The sequence below is a fragment of the Eschrichtius robustus genome, chromosome 2 (assembly GCF_028021215.1).
Source record: "Eschrichtius robustus isolate mEscRob2 chromosome 2, mEscRob2.pri, whole genome shotgun sequence".
Taxonomy (NCBI): domain Eukaryota; kingdom Metazoa; phylum Chordata; class Mammalia; order Artiodactyla; family Eschrichtiidae; genus Eschrichtius; species Eschrichtius robustus.
Window position 1 is genome coordinate 46,086,344 of NC_090825.1, and position 19,281 is coordinate 46,105,624.

The following is a 19,281-nucleotide window of genomic DNA, read 5'->3' on the forward strand; positions in this document are numbered from 1 at the left end:
ACCCATAAAATCTGCCGAAGCCAACCACCCATCGGCCTGTGAATGAGAGAGCCGTGCCTCTGGATGGGAAGTCTGCTCCGGCCAGAGCTCAAAGAACTTGTTTGGAGTCACTGAGTGTTTGACGTTATTAGCACACTTAACTTCTACATCAGCCACGTGAAGCCTTTACGTACCCATTTATCAGGTGAGGGAACTGAAGTCCAGAGAGTGCTTCCCCAGAGAGTTGAGTGGAAGAAGTGGCTAGAACTCAGCCTCACCATGTGCCAGGCACGGGGTGAGGTGCTCACACATGTCATCTCATTAATATTTAAAATAAACTCATATAGGGCTTTCCTGGTAGCGCAGTGGTTGAAAGTCCGCCTGCCAATGCAGGGGACGTGGGTTCGGGCCCTGGTCTGGGAGGATCCCACATGCCGCGGAGCAGCTGGGCCCGTGAGCCACAACTACTGAGCCTGCCCGTCTGGAGCCTGTGCTCCTCAACGGGAGAGGCCACGATAGTGAGAGGCCCGCGCACCGCGATGAAGAGTGGCCCCCACTCAACGCAACTAGAGGAAGCCCACGCACAGAAACGAAGACCCAACACAGCCAAAAATAAATACATTTAAAAAAAATAAAAAAATAAACTCATGTAAACGACAAGGTCCTACTGTATAGCACAGAGAACTTGATATATTCAACATCTTGAGATAAACCATAATGGAAAAGAATATGAAAAAGAATATATATGTATAACTGAATCACTTTGCTGGACAGCAGAATTTAACACAACATTGTGAATCAACTATACTTGAATAAAATAAATTTAAAAAATAAGAAAACACACAAACTCATGAGCTAAGTACTATAGTTTCCTCCTCAAATGGTTGAGGAAACTGAGGTCTGGAGGCGCCTAAGAGGCATTCTCAAGGCCTTAGGGTAGGACTTAGACCTCAAGAACTAAACAAATAGCATCACAAATAGCATCTCAGCAGGAGAGTTTTTTATTTTTTAACTTTTGAAAGCAATCCTAAGATAAAGATGATGGGATGGATAAACTTTCACTCCTGGTCACAGTGATTTTTGTGGACACAACATCAAAATCGTTAGGAATTAACCATTATTTTCATTCTAGGAATTAAAACTTATAAATATTTCAAGTATGTAGATACCAGATTGCAGGTGTATATATAAATGTAGTAGTCAACAATAACTTTTGGAAAAAAAAAATACACACTTTTATTTTATTATGTTGATTCTTTTTCAAAATGAAGACTAATTTTCCTTTTGAACTCAGGAACAATTTCTATATGTATATTATATTTACAGTTAAATTTTGCTTTTAGAACAGATAATTCCTGTATAAGGGATAGGAAAGCAAACTTAGATACTGTTTAACTTGACCTTGTGTATCAGTCTGTGCTCTTCTGGGGAGAAAGACAGCCTGTTCATTCCAGGCAGGCAGTGAACTCTAAAAAAATAGTTGTACACAGCACAGAACTGTGATTTTCAGAGGAACTACTTTAGTGTGTTCTCAAAGAGAGTACTTTGACAATTCTGCAAAAAAGTTGAGTCTTAAAGATGGTAATTGGCAGAAGTTGCTTTATGGAAAGTCGAAAGCAAAGGAGCTAGAAGAGATAATGCAAAATACTCTCCACTTTCAGAGCAGATTCTTATTCCATATGGGAAGAGAATGTGAAAAAGCTCTCCCTCCAAGTCCATGAAATTTAAGCCTTCATTCAGCTGACAGTCCTTCCATGAGTTAGTTTCCCCCAGGACTAAGTTAGTCCCTGGTTAACATTCAGACTTCTCTGCAGATAGTTAACCTTTTTCTTAAGAGTTACCTTATAGGAACTCCAGATGACAATGACAGCTTGGTTTTATTTTTTAAAAAATAATAAATAAAAAAACAAGTTACTTTAAAAATAATCTTGCAAATGGACAGTAAGTAAGCCCTACTACACATTACATCCAGTACACAATCTTGCAAATGGACAGTAAGTAAGCCCTACTACACATTACATCCAGTACACAATCTTGCAAATGGACAGTAAGTAAGCCCTACTACACATTACATCCAGTACATTAAAATGGATCCACTTCCCACATTATACAATATTTTTGTTATGAAAATCTAGACAGGATCTTTATAATTTTGCTTTTGAAATTATTTGCTACTAAACTCATTTAGCTAACGACTAACCCTGATTTCTCTGCAATCATCCAACACACTTAAGAATTCTTGTGAAATGAAAAAAAAAAAAAACTCAGCCCACAAGCATTTTTTTCCAAATATAATAAAGTTTTTATAAATACTTAGTTGGCAATTATCGAAGTTGACATAATGTTACACTTTTGAACGTTTAATTAAACTTCAACCAGGATTTTGCAGTTTTCTTTTTGTATTTTGGAGTCAATTACTTTACTTTTCAGTTCTCAAATATCTTCAAAGGCCCATAAAAAGTTCACAGGCTCTAGACACTGAGGACTAGAGTACATGCCGTGGAAAACAGAACCCTGGTGCTGGGATCTGGGAGGAAAGAGAATTCTGGTAAGAAGTGATTCATGCAAGGAGACATATTTAACCTTTCCAGATAGTGTGCTATTTCCTGCACTACATTGATAATTATGAGTTATACTTTACTTTGCTAAGAGGTGAAGTAAGGCATCCAGCCTTCATGACTTACTCATTCTAGATCCCATGGACGATAAAAAAGCACAAGATGTGGTTGCCGCCCTGGAGTACCTAATAGTTTAGCTGGGAAGAAAAAATACTATTCTCCTTAAGGTTAGAATTTCTCTTTAATAACTGAACACATGTGCTTGTGAGATAATGAATTCAGGGTTTGGGTACTCGAGTGACCAAACTAAACCAGTAATATTATTGTCTGGTTGTACCAAAATCATTGGTTAAATTGTCCTTTAAAACGCCTGCCTAGTGACTTAGGCACTAAGATAATTGCTGGGGACCCAGCATTCTGCCATAGTGCAAGAGGACAGATGAGAGTCCTTATGAGGCCAACTTTATTTTTATTCAGGCCCAGGGGATAGTGTTTTGAAATGGGGTTAGATTTCCACTCCAATTAGAGAAATGAGAAACAAGAAGAGAAGATTTCAGCCCACAGTGAAACAGGCATATCTGAGTTAACTTTGACTCTTATTCTACTCCATTGCTCAGTGAGTACAATTGGTATTTTTCCTCTGAAATGAACTTTTTGTTTTTTAAGGATAAATGGAATGTGTTCTTTTGAAACAGCACAAGATATTCAACAGGGGCCTGAATAACCAAATGCTTTTTCTTCATTGCTGTTGCTGTTACCTAAATAGGTCCTACAATGAAAGTGATATGGCTTCAGTAATGCTGAGGAATTCTTGCCCTTTCATAACCGGCAGGTAGGCCACGAGGTCAAATTTTAATGCTTGAGCGACTCTCCTGACTCAATGGGAGTCACATACCACGGGGCACAATCTGGCTGCAGGGTTACTGCATGTTCTGTGGGAGGATGGTGAGTCACCATTGCACACCAAGCTCTGCAACAGCACAGAAGAGCCAACACCACGCTTGCTTATCCTGGGGAAATAACCTGTGAGCAACCTGGCTCCAACTCCTTAGAGATTATTTCTGAGAACATATGTCTTCAACTACTGCTTGACATGACCGGGAGCATTAGAAACGGCTACAGAGAATTTCAATTCACCCTAAAGAACTGCCTGGCAGTCTTTAGATTATGTGAAAGAACTAATTGTGGAAACAATGGTGATCTTTGATTCCTAGCATGAGGAGAGACCTAAGAAGAAGCTGTTTGGGGGGTGGCTCACTAAAAATCTTTAAAGGAACAAAGAGTAAAAGTCCCCTTTTGTGGGCAGGATCCTGTTAGCAGGGCCACTGCATATGTCTGTGCAAACTGTACTTTGCACAACTCCAGGGGGTACCATGTACACAACCCATGATGTGAATTGTGCCTTTTGAGTCCTGCAACATGGCAGTCCTATCTTTCTGTTTCTCAAATGATGAGAAAATACAACTGTGTTTTTCATCTTCAAATAGATTCCAAAGGCTCCAGTTGAAGCACTGAGGCTAACACACCGGGCAATACAGAGAAAGTGGTATCAGACAGTGGTTAGGAAGACCGCGAGTCAGAGGGACAACATATAAATCCCAACCTGGCTCCTTACCCGAGTCACGTGGCTTTACCTTTCTATGCCTTAGTCTGTTCTATTGTAAAATGGGTGTAATTGAGGTGGTTGGGAGAAGTATATTAGATGATGTAGGTAAAATGCTTAGAACAGTGCTCAGCATGTAGTCAGAGACTCAATAAATGTTAACTCTTACTATTAAAGAAGACAGTATCTCCCTTTTTTTCAATTGTTAAGATTCTGGAATGAATGAAAAAATAATCATAGCTGTATGATAATAATTTGGCCTCAAGAGTATTTACGGCTCCAGAGGAAACATTTTCTGTGTGCCCTTTAAAGCGGAGTACTAGGAACAGTTTAACAGCATGCTTTTGGAGAAGATGAAAAGACGATGACCAAAGGTCATTGAACCATTTGAAGATTTTTATTGGGGTAATCAGATGTCCATAAAAAGCCACTCTTTCCTAAAGAATGGCTCATCCACCAGGAATGAGACCCCAACGTGACCAACGTTTTTTGCTTATAAACAGAAATTTGAAATTATATGAGAGATCTTTCCTTTTAAAATAGTGGTGCTAACTCAAAATTTATAAAATACTGTCTGGCAAACACTGTAAAGCCAAACAAAATAAATTTGATGTGGGGAATGCTGGCTGTGTTACCAGATTTCCTTTTAACCATCGTTGAGGATTTACTGACTTACCGTTTTACTAATCTCAAAGAAACTCCTTTATGTAGACTGGCTAATGCAACAGTGGGTTAATATCAGTTATTTATATTTTAAGAGTAGGTATAGTAAATAACAATAACTTAACCCAGTGGAATTAATTTCCAATGGTAAACATTTCAGGCCTTTAATAAAAAATTTTTGGAGAATTACTTGTGAAGAAACGGCAAGTGCTTATTCCATCCATACATGAAACCAACCCTAGTAGACTCAATTAAAAAAATAAAAATCTTCACTGTTACTCTTTAGCTAATCATTAACCAAAGTCTGAGTGACGAGCTGAATGAGTAATTTGGTAACTCAGAGAAGGTAGAGGAAACTAGTATTGGTTTAACACCTACTATCCACTTGGTTCTTTTTCTATGTTTTTTCTTCCAATATTTAAAACAACCCCTTAAGGAGTTGCAATTATTCATTATTTTGTAGCTGTAAGTTGATGTTTGGAAAGGTCAAGCCTAACTCCTTTGGACCATGCACTTCTTTTATGCTATGAATGTTGATGTTGCCAAGTACTAATTCAGGATCTGGTACCACTGGCAATCAGTAAAACACACACACACACACACACACACACACACACACACACACCAAAAACAAGGTTAAGTTCACGAGGTTAGACAGGGTCAGCTGCTGTATGATAATTTAAAAACAAGGTTAAGTTCACGAGGTTAGACAGGGTCAGCTGCTGTATGATAATTCAAAGGGAATAATTCTGTGCTGATAAATAGAACCTTTTTCATCTTAATTTGAGTCATCATATTTCATTGTTAGGCACTGTATACAGTGTATACATTAACTGGGATCTCATAGTTCCTTATATTCATCACAAAAATCAAAACAGGGTTGGGCTTGTAATTAAATGTAAGTAGGTGACTTAACCTTTCAGATTTTTCTAAAGGAGAAGTGGGGGCCTGATGGGGTTGGAGTGGGAGGGGTCAACAGAAGTTAGGGGAAAGCTAAGGGATAGCAAAATCTGTCTTGATTTCACAGGGAGTCAAGGGTAGAGAGTTGAAAGTGAAACTAGTTCATACATTTCCAGGACAGCTTCAGAGTTAACATCGTGTAAGGGAACCTACCAACATTCTGACATCTGTTAAGGCTTCCACAAGTGTCAAATGTGTTTTTCCAAGCAGTATCAACTCTAATTAAGACATTACCAACTTAATCCAACTTCACATAAATCCCAAATGATTAAATACTATCTATTTAGAATAGTATCACATACTTATGAAGATGAGTCAGTAAGTATTTTGGGGTCACTATAATAAATACAAATAAATATAAAGAGGTAGTATTTGCTTCAGGGAGTTTATAATAAAAAGAGAGGATGGTTGGTAAGAGACACACACCCATGAAAAGCACCACATTATTGTATTTTATTCACTTCCTAGGTCTTATCATATCTGAAATTGTTGTGTTCTTCACTGTGATCTTACTTCCTAGAACAGAACTTCTATGAGCACAGGAATTGCCTGCTTTACACCCTCCTATATCTCCAGTAACTGGAACGGTGCCTGGACCATAGGAAGCACTCAACAGACATTGGGCAAATCAACAAATGAATGAATGACACAGATCAGGAATGCTATGATAAGAAAGTAGAGAAGGAAAAAAATCCTTGTGGGATGGATAGTCAGAGAAGATGTCAAGGAAAGAGGATCCTGGATTGGGTCTTGAAAGCTGGTAGAAAAGAGAAGACCATTCCTTTGTGAGGAATGACAGAGACAAAAAGGACGGGCAAGACCTGACAGGTGCCTACAGCGATGTGAAGTGTTATGCCACCAGGAAATCTTGATGAAGAGACTTGGAATTACATGAAGAAGAACGTTTTAACAAAAATAGAATAGGCTCCCTTGGGGTTGCTGGAAGAGGCGATTTCTGTGAGGAGACGTATTGGAGCTTTGGGTAGAAGAAAAACACAGCGAAAATGTGAGAATGGGCAGTCAGGCCCTGAGGAGTAGGTAGAACTTTCAAAGGTTCCCTCAAACACCGGGATTCCAGGCCTCTGTTTTTGCTTTGTTGCTCAACATAATTTAAGAGAACTTCTTAAATTCCTTGAGTGAATCGTAACTAAAATGTTGCCTTTATCTTCCTAAATCAAGAGAAAGCTCAATTAACCACCAGAGTTATTTCATCTTGTATTTGGCGAAACCACATTTCAGCTGGTGGGGAAACAATTGTTTTACCTTTGCTCTAGAAGTGGTATTTGAGAATGACATTTAAGAAACATTTTCTATGGCTTTCAGAAGACGATTAATCATTTTGTTTTGAAGGTTTATGATATGATAAAGTATTTTTAAAGCCCATTCTAATTAAACAGCTTGTAGAAAAATGTCTTTAAATCACACCCTATGGAAGCTCTTCTTTCAAATGGTAGTCTACAGAGGACTTCAAGTAAATATATGACCGTACATCTGATGGTGTGAGAAATTCAATGGATTTGCTTTATATTTATTAAATCATCTCTGGTGTCATATATTCAAATGCCAAGACACTAATATAAAAACAATAATAGTTTTGTTTAAATTTTCCAAACACACAGAATAAAGAGAAGCCTTAATTGAAAATACTTGTATACACATGCAGATGAAATTAACTCAGTGTCTATGACCTACATAGAGGCAGGTATTGGCGCCTATATCCTCTGAACACCTACCTCTCAAAGCTGAATCCTCCAAAAATCTGCAGCTCCCCACCTGGAGGTTTTTCGTTTGTTTGCTTGTGTTGTTTTGTTTTTTAAATACCTGCGAGTCTTTGCCTAAGGGCTATTTTTCTGGCCATAGTTAACATGCTTGACCCATGGATAAGTAAACCAGGGTGGTGGGTTGTTAATGACCCCCAGAAACAGGTGATGGATGGGGGAGTTGGTGGATAAGTACTCCAGCTTCCTCATCCCATGGATGGGGTAACTCTGAGGAGTATCCCACACACACTGTCGTGCAGAGTGTGCCCAGTGGGACTCGGCTTCACTTTCCCACTGGGGTAACTGGGCTTGATGATGCATTTGTGTCCTTCCATTCCCTGTCTCACTTCCTCACTCCTTTACTTATGTTTTGTGGACTTTCTAGACAAACTAGTGGTACTTCTTGTCTCAGGGTTTACTTCTGGGGAAACCTAGACCAGTACACGCCTCTTCCATTATTTTGTGACACCAAAGAAGAGTTTTGATTAGGACTTGGAAACTATAAATAAAAGGGGATTAAAGTGAGATTGTTATGTTTGTCCGTTCTTTCTCAAACACTGAAATGCTACCATTTTACTTTAATACAACCTTTCTCAAGTTCCTCCTTTTTTTCTTTACATCCTTGCTTTTCTTTGCCATTTGACTTTTTCAGCCCCTGGCACATACACACATGAAACGGGATGCCACAGGGGTAGGTCAATAAGAAACATTGAAATTTTAAAAAAAAAATGCTTACAGCTTAAGAGTGTTTACTACATGAACCAAAACATACTTTACCATTTGTGTGTGTGCTAGGGAGTCATTATGAATATATCATATGTTGCCAGGCAAATGTTATTTCTGGAAGAAATGGCAATGTGAATTTATTTGCCTGGACCTAAATCAGTGTTACTCTGAAATCAGTATATTTTCTGATGGTGTGAACCAACACACACATATACACACATACACGTGTGTGCACCTGACATATCCCTTTATAAAATGAGCACACTAAAGATACTGAAAATCAATCAATGATAAACCTTAACAAGGTTTAACTGTCTTAAGAAAAAAAAAACAACAAAACAAACCAAAAACAACAAGCCTGGAGCCACCATAGGTTCATATTAGTCAACACTATTAAAAAGCCAGATGTGTCAGAATGGCCCCAAAATCTCCAATTATTTATAGCAAGTATTTTAACTTGGGGAGAGAAAAAGGACGGATTTTCTTCAGATGTCTGAGGCCAGTAGAGGACCTTTTCGACTATTTCCCTCCATAAATGCTTAGGAAGGAGAAAGCCCACTGTGAAATGGTGAGGCAGGGGCGGGGGGGCAGGGAATAGACATTTCAGTGTGATTTTGATCTCCATTTTGCTGAGTAGGAACAGGAAGGAATTTAGAGGTGTTTTAAATGTTAAAAAGAGAGAGAAAGAGAGAAAGAAAGAATGAGAAAGAAATGAGAGAACAAAGAAGGGTAAAAAGTTTCCAGACTTTTCACAATCATTTAAATATTTGATCAAAAGATAAATAAAAATAATTGCCCGAACTTCCACATTATGAATGCTTGTAGTTTCAGAGCTATAGGGTGTTGCAATCATAAAGACATATTGGAGATCTGGAACCAGCATAATCACAAAGTTTATGAAAGCAACTTTTTTCTTCACATATTTCTGTAAAACTATTTCTTTTAAAAGATATTACCTGGACTCCTTCTTTGAACATTAAATGTATTTTTTTAATGTTATAGAGATAGCTTAAGCAGCTGATGATAGGGAAAAACCTTCTTGACAGTGGTCCTGGCAATGATTTTCTTGAATATGGCATTCAAAGTACAGGCAACAAAAGCAAAAATAGATAAGTGAGACTACATCAAACTAAAAAGCTTCTGCACAGCAAAGGAAACCATCAACAAAATGAAAAGGTAACCTACAAAATGAGAGAAAATATTTGCAAACCACATATCTGATAAGGGGTTAATATCCAAAATATTTAATATAAGGAACTCAGGCAACTCAATAGCAAAAAAAAAAAAAACAAAAAACAAAAGAAAGGACCCAAATAATCTGATTAAAAATAGGGCAGAGAACCTAAACAGACATTTCTCCAAAGAAGACATACATAAATAGGTACATAAAGAGGTATTCAACATCACTAATCATCAGGGAAATGCAAATCAAAACCACAATGAGACATCACTTCACACCTGTTAGCATGACGTTTATCAAAAAGTCAAAAAAAAAAGTGTTGGCAAGGGTTTGGAGAAAAGGAAACCTTTGTGTACTGTTGGTGGGAATGTAAATTGGTGGAGCCATTATGGAAAACAGTATGGAGGTTCCTCAAAAAATAGAACCATCATATGACTCAGCAATCCCACTGCTGGGTATATATCCAAAGGAAATGAAATCACTATCTTGAAGATATATCTGCACTCCCACGTTCACTGGAGCATTAATCACAATAGCTAAGGTATGGAAACAACATAAGTGCCCATCAACTGATGAATGGATAAAGAAAATGGGGTACATATACGCAAGGGAATATTATTCAGCTATAAGAAAGAAGAAAATCCTGCCATTTGAGACAATGTTGATGAACCTGAAGGGCATTATGGGAAGTGAAATAAACCAGAGAGAAAAAGACAAACAGTGTGTAGTCTTGCTTATATGTGGAATCTAAAAAAGCCAAACTCATAGAAGCAGAAAGTAGAACTGTAGTTACCAGGGGCTGGGGAGTGGGGAACATGGGGAGATGTTGGTCAAAGGGTACAAACTTTCAGTTATAAGATAAATGAGTTCTGGAGATCTAAGGTACAGCATGGTGACTATTGAAAATGCTGTATTGTATATAGACATTCGCTGAGAGAATAGATTTTAAGTGATCTTACCACACACACCAAGAAAATGGTAACTATGAGGTGATAGAAGTGCACCTTAACTTGACTGTGGCAATCATTTCAGAATGTATATGTATATCAAGCCAATTTGTTGTAACCTTAAATATATACAATGTTGGTTTGTCAGTATAGCTCCAAATAGATGATCGTGTTCTAGAACAAACAAGTGCAGGTGTGCTTTGGGTTAGAAATGGAGAAGAAGAAAATGTATAAAGAATTAGATACTTCAGCAGGTTAAAACCCCATAAAGCTCAGAGTAAATTTCCATCTTGCCTCTGATTTGTATACAAACTATACGCAGATGGGCACAGGAGAAGTGGAGAAATCAGCTTGACTTACATGGAAGAGGAAAGGTTATATCCAGTTAATTTTTTAAACTACCTATTAACGTATCCACAGAACAGCTCTGCATAATGAATTCTAGAATTGGTTAGTGTCATTTCCGTTGTGGATGGAGGAGGTAATCTTCACCAAACTTAACTGATGATGGCTGTGAACTTGGCATGGTGATTGGTCTGAGATAAACAGATACCACAAGAAATACCCGTCTTTCTCACCTCTATGAAAATATTTGCTGCCTTACACATGGGCAGAGGTAGAGGAACGAGAAAGCCCATTTTTAGACACAACTCCAAAACCTGATGCCAGGTTCAAGTGCTACCTTCCGGTCTCAGTGGAATATTTCCAAGTCTACTTTAGGGATTGAGACTGTGGTCACTCCACAAACATTGGTCATGGCCTCAGTGCCAGAGGACAGGCATGCACCACCTGCTCAGCTGTCAAAGCAGGCTGATAATTTGAGACTGAGGAGCTGGGGGACATTCCCTCTTCACATACTGGCTGCCTTTAGCAGGCCAGTGCACATCTCAGTCAACCAAGATGTTTCTGGCACTTGCCTAGACTTTGAGAGCACCCACTGGCTTGGTAGGGAGCAATTGGCACGAAGGAAGAACCTCAGCCAAGGAAGGTTTTGAGAAGACCCCGTTCTGGCCCCCCAGAAGCAGCTGCATTCATACCTCTCCCTAGAGGGGCCAAACAGGGCAAGTGCGCATGTGTTATCTGCCTTCATCAGTCAGTGGGAGGGAGGCCAGTTAATGATTTTTTTTTTCAGCTCTTCATTGAACTCAATCAGCACATTGCCACACTTAGACAGCAGCACCCAGTGAGGGGACCAGCAGGCTTTCCCAACAGCCTTTTCATTAAGGAGACATATTTTAGGTCCATCCCACTTTCAGTCTCTGAAGCGCAACATAACACCCCAAATTACCGGCCATCGTCCCGGCAGGCACAGTCAACTTCAGTCTGACTTAATCTGTTTTTTTTATTCATAAACATCTTAAGGCTCTGGCTCACCAGGTCCAGGCAGTGAATGTGCAGGAAGACGTGATGTGAGGATAATGGGGATGCGGGCGAGAGAAGGGCGGAAGATGCGTTGCTCATAGGAAATGCAAAGCTCTCCAACTCAAAGCATTTCCTTCATTTTTTCCATGTAGTTCCCTTGAGGTTATGCAGCTGGATATTCTCAGAGCTGAGAGCAGACAGGCTCACCGTAAACTACTCATTCTACCTTCTGATATTTCCAGTCTCTCTGTGATGACAGTGGACTGGGTACCCAGTTATTCCTCAAACCAAAGCAGATGTGTCTGATCTTAACCTCTCAGAAGGCAGCAAGATTAAAGCACATATGGAATTTTGGTTGTCACCCATCTTACTTCCTCCTTGACAGACGGTTCTCCTTTTTATGTAAAATAAGCCAGGAGTAATAGAGCTTTGACAAATGACAGAGAATAGGAAGCATTTCTAAATTAACTAATGGCAGGTACCTTTAGAAAGAATACCTAATCAACATTTGAGTCTAAGTCCCAGTTTCTTCTGGTGTGGGATACACTGAAGGCATTTAAATAACTGTCACATAGTTGATTACAAACCTAGTGAATTGTTTTGAATGTATCTTTTCTGGCGAATTAGAGGACGTTTTAGGCTAAAAATAATACTAACAATAACAAATATAGCATTTAGTCCTACTTTGTATGTTATCCTCATTTACGGATGAGAAAATTGAGGTGCAGCACAGTTGAATAACTTGCTTAGGCCACACAGCTAGGGACACATACCTCTTCAGGGGTAAGAATGTGAGACTAAATTTTTTGACAAGAAGTAATTAATTAAAATCATAAAATTCTCTGCATTCTCCTTGATATTTGAAAGAAAAACCTGTGTATTCCCTGAGGGGCAGCTGCTTACAGAATAGAAGGTTCCCAACTTACAAGGTCTTACAAGGTATGACTTAAGATTTTTCGACCTTACAGTGGTGCAAAAGCAATACACATTCAGTAGAAACCGTACTTGGAATTTTGAATTTTGATCTTTTTCCTGAGCTAGCAATATGTGGTATGATACTCTCTCATGATGCTGGGCCATGGCCCCCAGTCAGCCATCCGACCATGAGGATAAACAGCCAGTACACTTACAACCATTCTGTACCCACACAACCTTTCTGGTTTTCAATCTCAGTACAGTATTCAATAAATTACATGAGACATTCAACACTTTATTATAAAATAGGCTTTGTGTTAGATGATTTTGCCCAACTGTATGCTAATGTAAATATTCTAATAGTGTGTAACGTAGGCTAGGCTAAGCTGTGATGTTCCGTAGGTTAGCTGTATTCAATGCATTTTTGATTTCCCATATTTTCAACTTACGATGGGTTTATTGGGCCGTAACCCCATCCTAAGTGGAGAAAGATCTGTACATGCAATAAGTTAAGCTGAAATTGCTTCAAACACACCAAAGAAGTCATTAAAAAGGAAAATAAAGGTTCTGAAAGAGGGAAACTATTCTCTTGTAGTCAGTGAAGCAGAGCACGAAAGTACATTTACAGATTGACTGCAATTTATGGAAAGAGAAAATGTGTAAAGAAATATGAAAAAATGTTAAAATATAATTGTGTTATTGTGGTAGAATATTAGGTGAGATTTTTTTTACTTCTTGTTCCACAACTTCTGGATGTATTATTTTTTTGTAATTAACAGCAATGTGTTAAAGAGATAAATTATGGAAGCCCAGCCTCTTTCTGCACAAGATGGCTGCTGATGTCATAGCACTTTAGCTCAATCTACATGCAGATTAATTTTTAAGACCTTTTATCTCCAATCATAGAGTTGGAAAATTTTTCCTTAAGAAGGAAGAACATAGCCTTTATGTTTATTTTGTGCAGTCATTAGTTAAGACAAGAAAAAAAAAAAAACAGGTTATCAATTACGAAGGGTATTTATTTAAACAACAAAGTCCCTGCTTTCAAAGTAGTTAGAATCTAATGAAAGACAAGTTAAACTCAACCATAGAGTTGGTGCTCAGTATCTTTAGACTGCATGCTAATTTCAAATACGGGAGAACATACATACATACATACATACATACATATTTCTTTCAGAAGTCTTTCATCCGCATTTTTAAAAAGTACCATTTTGCCAAGGGAAAATAAACAGAAGGAAATGGTTTGGGGTTGACTCAAAACTGTGAATATTTGAATTCTAATTTGGTTTTAAAGTAAGAAAAAAAAAATCTACTCTCCTGGTATAATACTTTTAAAGCAAATGGAATTAATCATGTATGAAAAACTAACCTCTGACCTTTAATGGTAATTTTACAGATTGAAAAAAGTTTCAAACACTCAGTTGTGCAAAGAAAACAGACATTTGCTCACAGTCTGTAGACCCCAGCTCAGCTGACAGTAATTTTCCATGGATGGCGAGAAAATCATGGAAATTATACGTGGCTATGGCTGGCTTTAGACTGGCCCTATATAAACTCCAGCCATGATTCTGCATTTTTTCTTTTGGGTGAGTGGGTAAAATATCAACAAAGTCTGCATAAAAAGATGTCACCAATATTTTTGAGGTGACCTATAGTTGCAATATCTGATATAGTTTTGTCTCTGAGATTTATTGACTATGTACTTTTTGCATTACGTACAACTAAAATTCTGCTGGGAAAAGCAATAAAGTACTCTGTCATGAAATTGTTTCAACAAATGCTATCGCGCAAGTTTTTCAATGACTTGAAAATTTCCATTACCAGGAAAAGTTTTCAAAATGTATTTTTCCAAATGCAGGTGGGAGGATACCTTCTAAACCTTGAGCCAGTGCTACAGGAACCAAGAGAAACACCAAAAAGTAAAATAAAACTCTCCACACCACTTCCAAAGCAAGGAAGCAAAACCACAGTCAAGGGTGAGTGGAGCGGCCACCCGGCCCACACCCATAAATGCTAGGGTAGTGCTGGTCACATCCCCAGACACACTCTTCTGAGTCTCTGTGGCCAATCTTGTGCTCTCATGTTCTAGAACTCCATGAGAGCCAGAACTCCAACTGCAAAGATGTGTGGTGGGGGGGGGCGGCAAACTCACTTGCTAGGGGTGAGGTGGTGATAAGGTGAGAAAAATACTAACGAAGCAGTCTAAATGAATCAATACATGTAAATCACTTAGAACAGTGCCTGGAACTTAGTCTGGAAACATGTGTGACAACACATAATATCAAAAAGGATATCTTTGGCCTATTAAAATATAAAACATTATCTATATTTCCAGACTTTATGGACACTCTGTAAGTATAAGCTATTATTATTATTTTAACATCTTGATTGGAGTATAATTGCTTTACAATGGTGTGTTAGTTTCTGCTGTATAACAAAGTGAATCAGTTATACATATACAGATGTCCCCGTATCTCTCCCCTCTTGCGTCTCCCTCCCTCCCACCCTCCCTATCTCACCCCTCTAGGTGGTCACAAAGCACGGAGCTGATCTCCCTGTGCTATGCGGCTGCTTCCCACTAGCTATCTATTTCACAGATAAGAAGCCTTTATACAGGGAGAAAATAGAGTGAAATGTTTTTAACCATAACAACTTACTGAATTTAAACTTAGAAGCATTGACTTGTAATTATACTTATTTGATACAATTTGTTATCCTATTTTGTCTCCAGCAAAAAAACCTCTGAGCTGCTAACATTGTTAACCATCTCTTTAAAAATCCAAAAAACCGTTTTATGAACATACTACATTGAGATATGACAAATCTGAGTTGTGAAGATTGGAAAAAAAGGAGTATAAGATTTGATTGAGAGGGTACATAATTTATTAATAATAAACACTGGCTTTTAAAACTAGTGAAATTACAGGACATGTTTCTCTCGCTGATCTCCCTCCTTCACTTCCTTTCCTCCCTCTTTCATTTGCCTCTTTTTCTCCTTTTTTTCTTCCCTTCTCTCCTTCCTTCCATACCTTCTTTCCTCCCTCTCTCCCTTAATTTTTGTTCATTCTTTCAACCCATCAGCCAAACAACAATGATTTGTTGAAGGCTTTTGTTGTTTTTTTCATTAAGGCAAACCAGTTAAGTAGTCTACTATTTTTTTCAATTGGTAAATGCATTTGTAGCAAATAGAGAATTTAAAGTTATTCAATTTCCAAAGTCTGTTGCTCTAAGGACTCATCCCAGCAGGAAAGTACTTAACCCAGGGATAGAACACAGGGTCTCACAATATTCATATTAAACTTGACCTGACTCTATCTGTACCTTGTTCAGTCTCAATTTATTATGTCTATTGGGCTTTCAAGCCCTCCCTCTGACTTTGCTTCTACTCTTATTCCTTCAACTTGGCACCCTCATGGGTTCTCACAATGCACCTGCTGTGGTACCTAGACTATGTCTTCCTTGCTCCCTGGGAGGCCACTCCTTGAAACTGGCCTTGACTGAGACCTAACTCCAATGACAGGTGCAGTAATGAATCCTTAGATGTACAGCTCTGCCTGGATAAGATACTTATGCTCAGGGTTGGAATCAGACTTTCAAGCACGATCCCGGTATCCCTGTGACAATGAATATTTAAGCCTCGGTAGGATTTAATTTGTAAAGGATTAAACACGAGTATATTTCCTAAATCTGGCCTCTCACTCATCTTTTTGTCTTCATGTTGCCCCTGCTCTTCTTTCCTCTCTCTCAAAGGCCTACTTCAGCATTAAAGAGAGTCTGCAGTGGAAAAGTAATAATAAAAGAGAAGCCAGAGCTTTGCTCTGAAATGTGTATGGGATGGAGAGAAGAGGAGCAGTAACACATTTTCATCTTGGTGGTGGGAAAAGGAACCTCATGGAACAACTGTGCCTGGAAAGGAAATCTTTTTTCACTGCATGCAGCCTTCTTGAGTCACTGGTCATTGCTAGCAGCACAGAAGCCACGGAATGAAATGAGAAAAGTGCTGAGTAGAATTTGGGAAGTATAGAAAAGCAGGAAGTGAGCTCCCTTGGCGTATTATCTGACCATATCACCAGTATTCATATTAAAAGATCTTCGAAAAACAGGACACACACACACACACACACACACACACACACTACAGGTTCTACTCAAGCACCATGGGACTATTTGGGCTTGAGAATTTATAGATCAATGAATGCAATTGTCCTATATCTTCAATTCGGGAACTCAAAAAAACGTTTAAAATCTCTTGCTTATGCAGCAGTTAAGTAGAGATTTGGAGATGACATAGTTTGAGGATGTCTTCAAGTCTGAGGTATACAATGCAGCTCTGCAATGAGGGGAAAATTATGTCACTCCCATGGGCCGCGTATTTTCTTAGAGATAGTTAAGTTAAGACACGTTATTGGCTAATAACCAGCACGATGCCTTAGCTCGCTTTCATAAATGTGCTGGATTTTTGGGAGAAGTCCAAAAAATACAGGTTAAGGAAAATAATACAATCTTTTTCTTTATTGCTTTAGTTCTGATCACTCACTCATTAGTGTGGTGAGTGAGGTAGTATCAACCTCTAACTAGTCCTAGAAAAAGGGACTGTTACTGTTACATGAGACCAAAGGAAACTCATCATGACCAAGGAGGGTCACGAGCATCTGGCTCTGATTCTGACCAATACTTAATCGGCTCAATGAGCAGCTCATGAGCCCATGACATTTCTTTGCAAAGCAGAAGCACAGGGCAAAGAAGGAGGTCGCTCAAACTGGCTTGCTCTCCTGCGTTTGTTTAAGAAGCCCGTCGGGCACTCCACAGTCGAGAACCTTGGTTTTCCAGCAGTTTTGTGGCTGATGGGTCAAATTCCATGATATCTCAGGTTTCTGTTTACCTGTGTGTCATAAATTAGGTTGTTATTCATCGAATATTCACTGCCTTCCTCGTCCTTCTACCCCCGAACGATACTGAGCTTGGCCATATTATGTGGGTTGACCAACAGAATGTGGGCTCAAATGATATATGCCTCTTCCAAGCTGAGACTTCACAAGTTACAAAGTGATTCCTCCTGCCACTCTGGGAGTTGCCAACAATGCCAGGACAAGAACAGGTCCAAGAAACTGACTGGTCCAAGAAGAAGAAGAAGCATGAGAACAAACAAGAAGGCAATCTGCAGCATGAAGCAGCACCATGCCAGCCCACCTATGAGCAGACTGGTGAGCAAGTAACAAACACCTATTCTTATAGGCTACTGGTATTTTGTGGTTGGTTGCTATGTAGCATTACTGTATCAACAGCTACCTACCACACCTTGCAATGAAAGACCAATATAGTTAATATGTATAATTATTTTCTCTTGGGATCCCAAGAGTTCTGGCCAATTCAGTCCACAGACTTTATTGCCCTAGAAATCCAGCCAATACCGTTCCTCAAATCTGCCTGATAAAGAATGCAATGCTCCCATCCCTCTACAATTCCCATTTGTCCAATTTTTACACGTGAAATTCAACTAAAATTTTTATCTTTCGTAAGAAATTTCAGATTCTTCCACTCTCTTATCCCTAAGGAAGAAGCACTTCCTTCTCTAAACTGTATCCCTCTCTTCTCTTGCATATCACCTTCCGCAACAAATTATAGTACCTCTAGTATTCTCCTGTATCACTTATTGGTTAATATATCCTTTAGCATCTAAAAGAACTTTAAGAACAGGAATATGTCTCTCGAATTTCAAAAAGAATAGGCCCCTCAAATAATCAGGTACAATTTAAATCAATCCACTTCCCCTTCATATCTGCTTCTCCTTTATAGACCTTAACTCAATAAATGTCTTCTCCATTTTCCTAGTTGCCCAAGCCAGAAATCTGAGTGATAATTGATCTCTACTCCTCTCACCTATTAACCAAGTCCTGCTTCATCAAAACTCCTATTTAGGATTTTTGGATCTCAATCAAATCTATCCACTTCTCTGCCGCCCCATCACCATTTCCCCACAGGATTATTGTAATTAATTCTCACCTGTGCCACCTACCTCCAGTCTTAACCATTTGCAAACCAATTTCCCATAGCAGCCAAAGAGATTTTTTAAAGTTCATATCTGATTATGTCATTTGACCTTAAAATCTTTGATCGGCTCCCCACTGCAGCAGGATGAAGTGCAAATTTCTATTTGACTTATTAGACCTTTTGTTATCTACCTCAGTATAGTTCTGTAGCCTATTTCTGATTAATGCCCACCTTGTGTTCTCTATCTTAGGCAAACTGAATTTTCTGCATCTCCCAAAACCCATTATGTTCTCTCTTATTCCCAGTCATTTACACATGTTGTTCTGTCCATCTGATACCCTCTTTCTCCTCTCACGACCCTTCCCTTGGTTCTCTCTTCTTGTCCTTTAGGTCTTAGGTCAGATAACACTTTCTTCAGAAGACCACTCTGACTCTTTCCTTTCCCCCTTCCTCTGATAGGCCCGGAAAGTGCCCCTCTTGTGTGTTTCTACAGCATCCTGGGCTTACATGTTTCCCTGTAGCACTTATTATCCTACACTGCAATTTCTAATTAGTTTGCAGCTGACTCTATAGCTGGCCTAACCAGGAGCCATTTCATCTTCCAGCTAGAACCTTAGGGTAATTCAAATATCTA

At 38.8% G+C, this 19,281-nt stretch overlaps 1 protein-coding gene across 3 annotated transcripts in view; it reads right to left on the reverse strand.

The window, feature by feature from the left end:
• The window catches only part of PDE4D (phosphodiesterase 4D), a 714,853-nt gene that overhangs the window by 293,114 nt on the left and 402,458 nt on the right, over window positions 1–19,281 (reverse strand). The gene's annotated exons all lie outside the window — the stretch shown is intronic.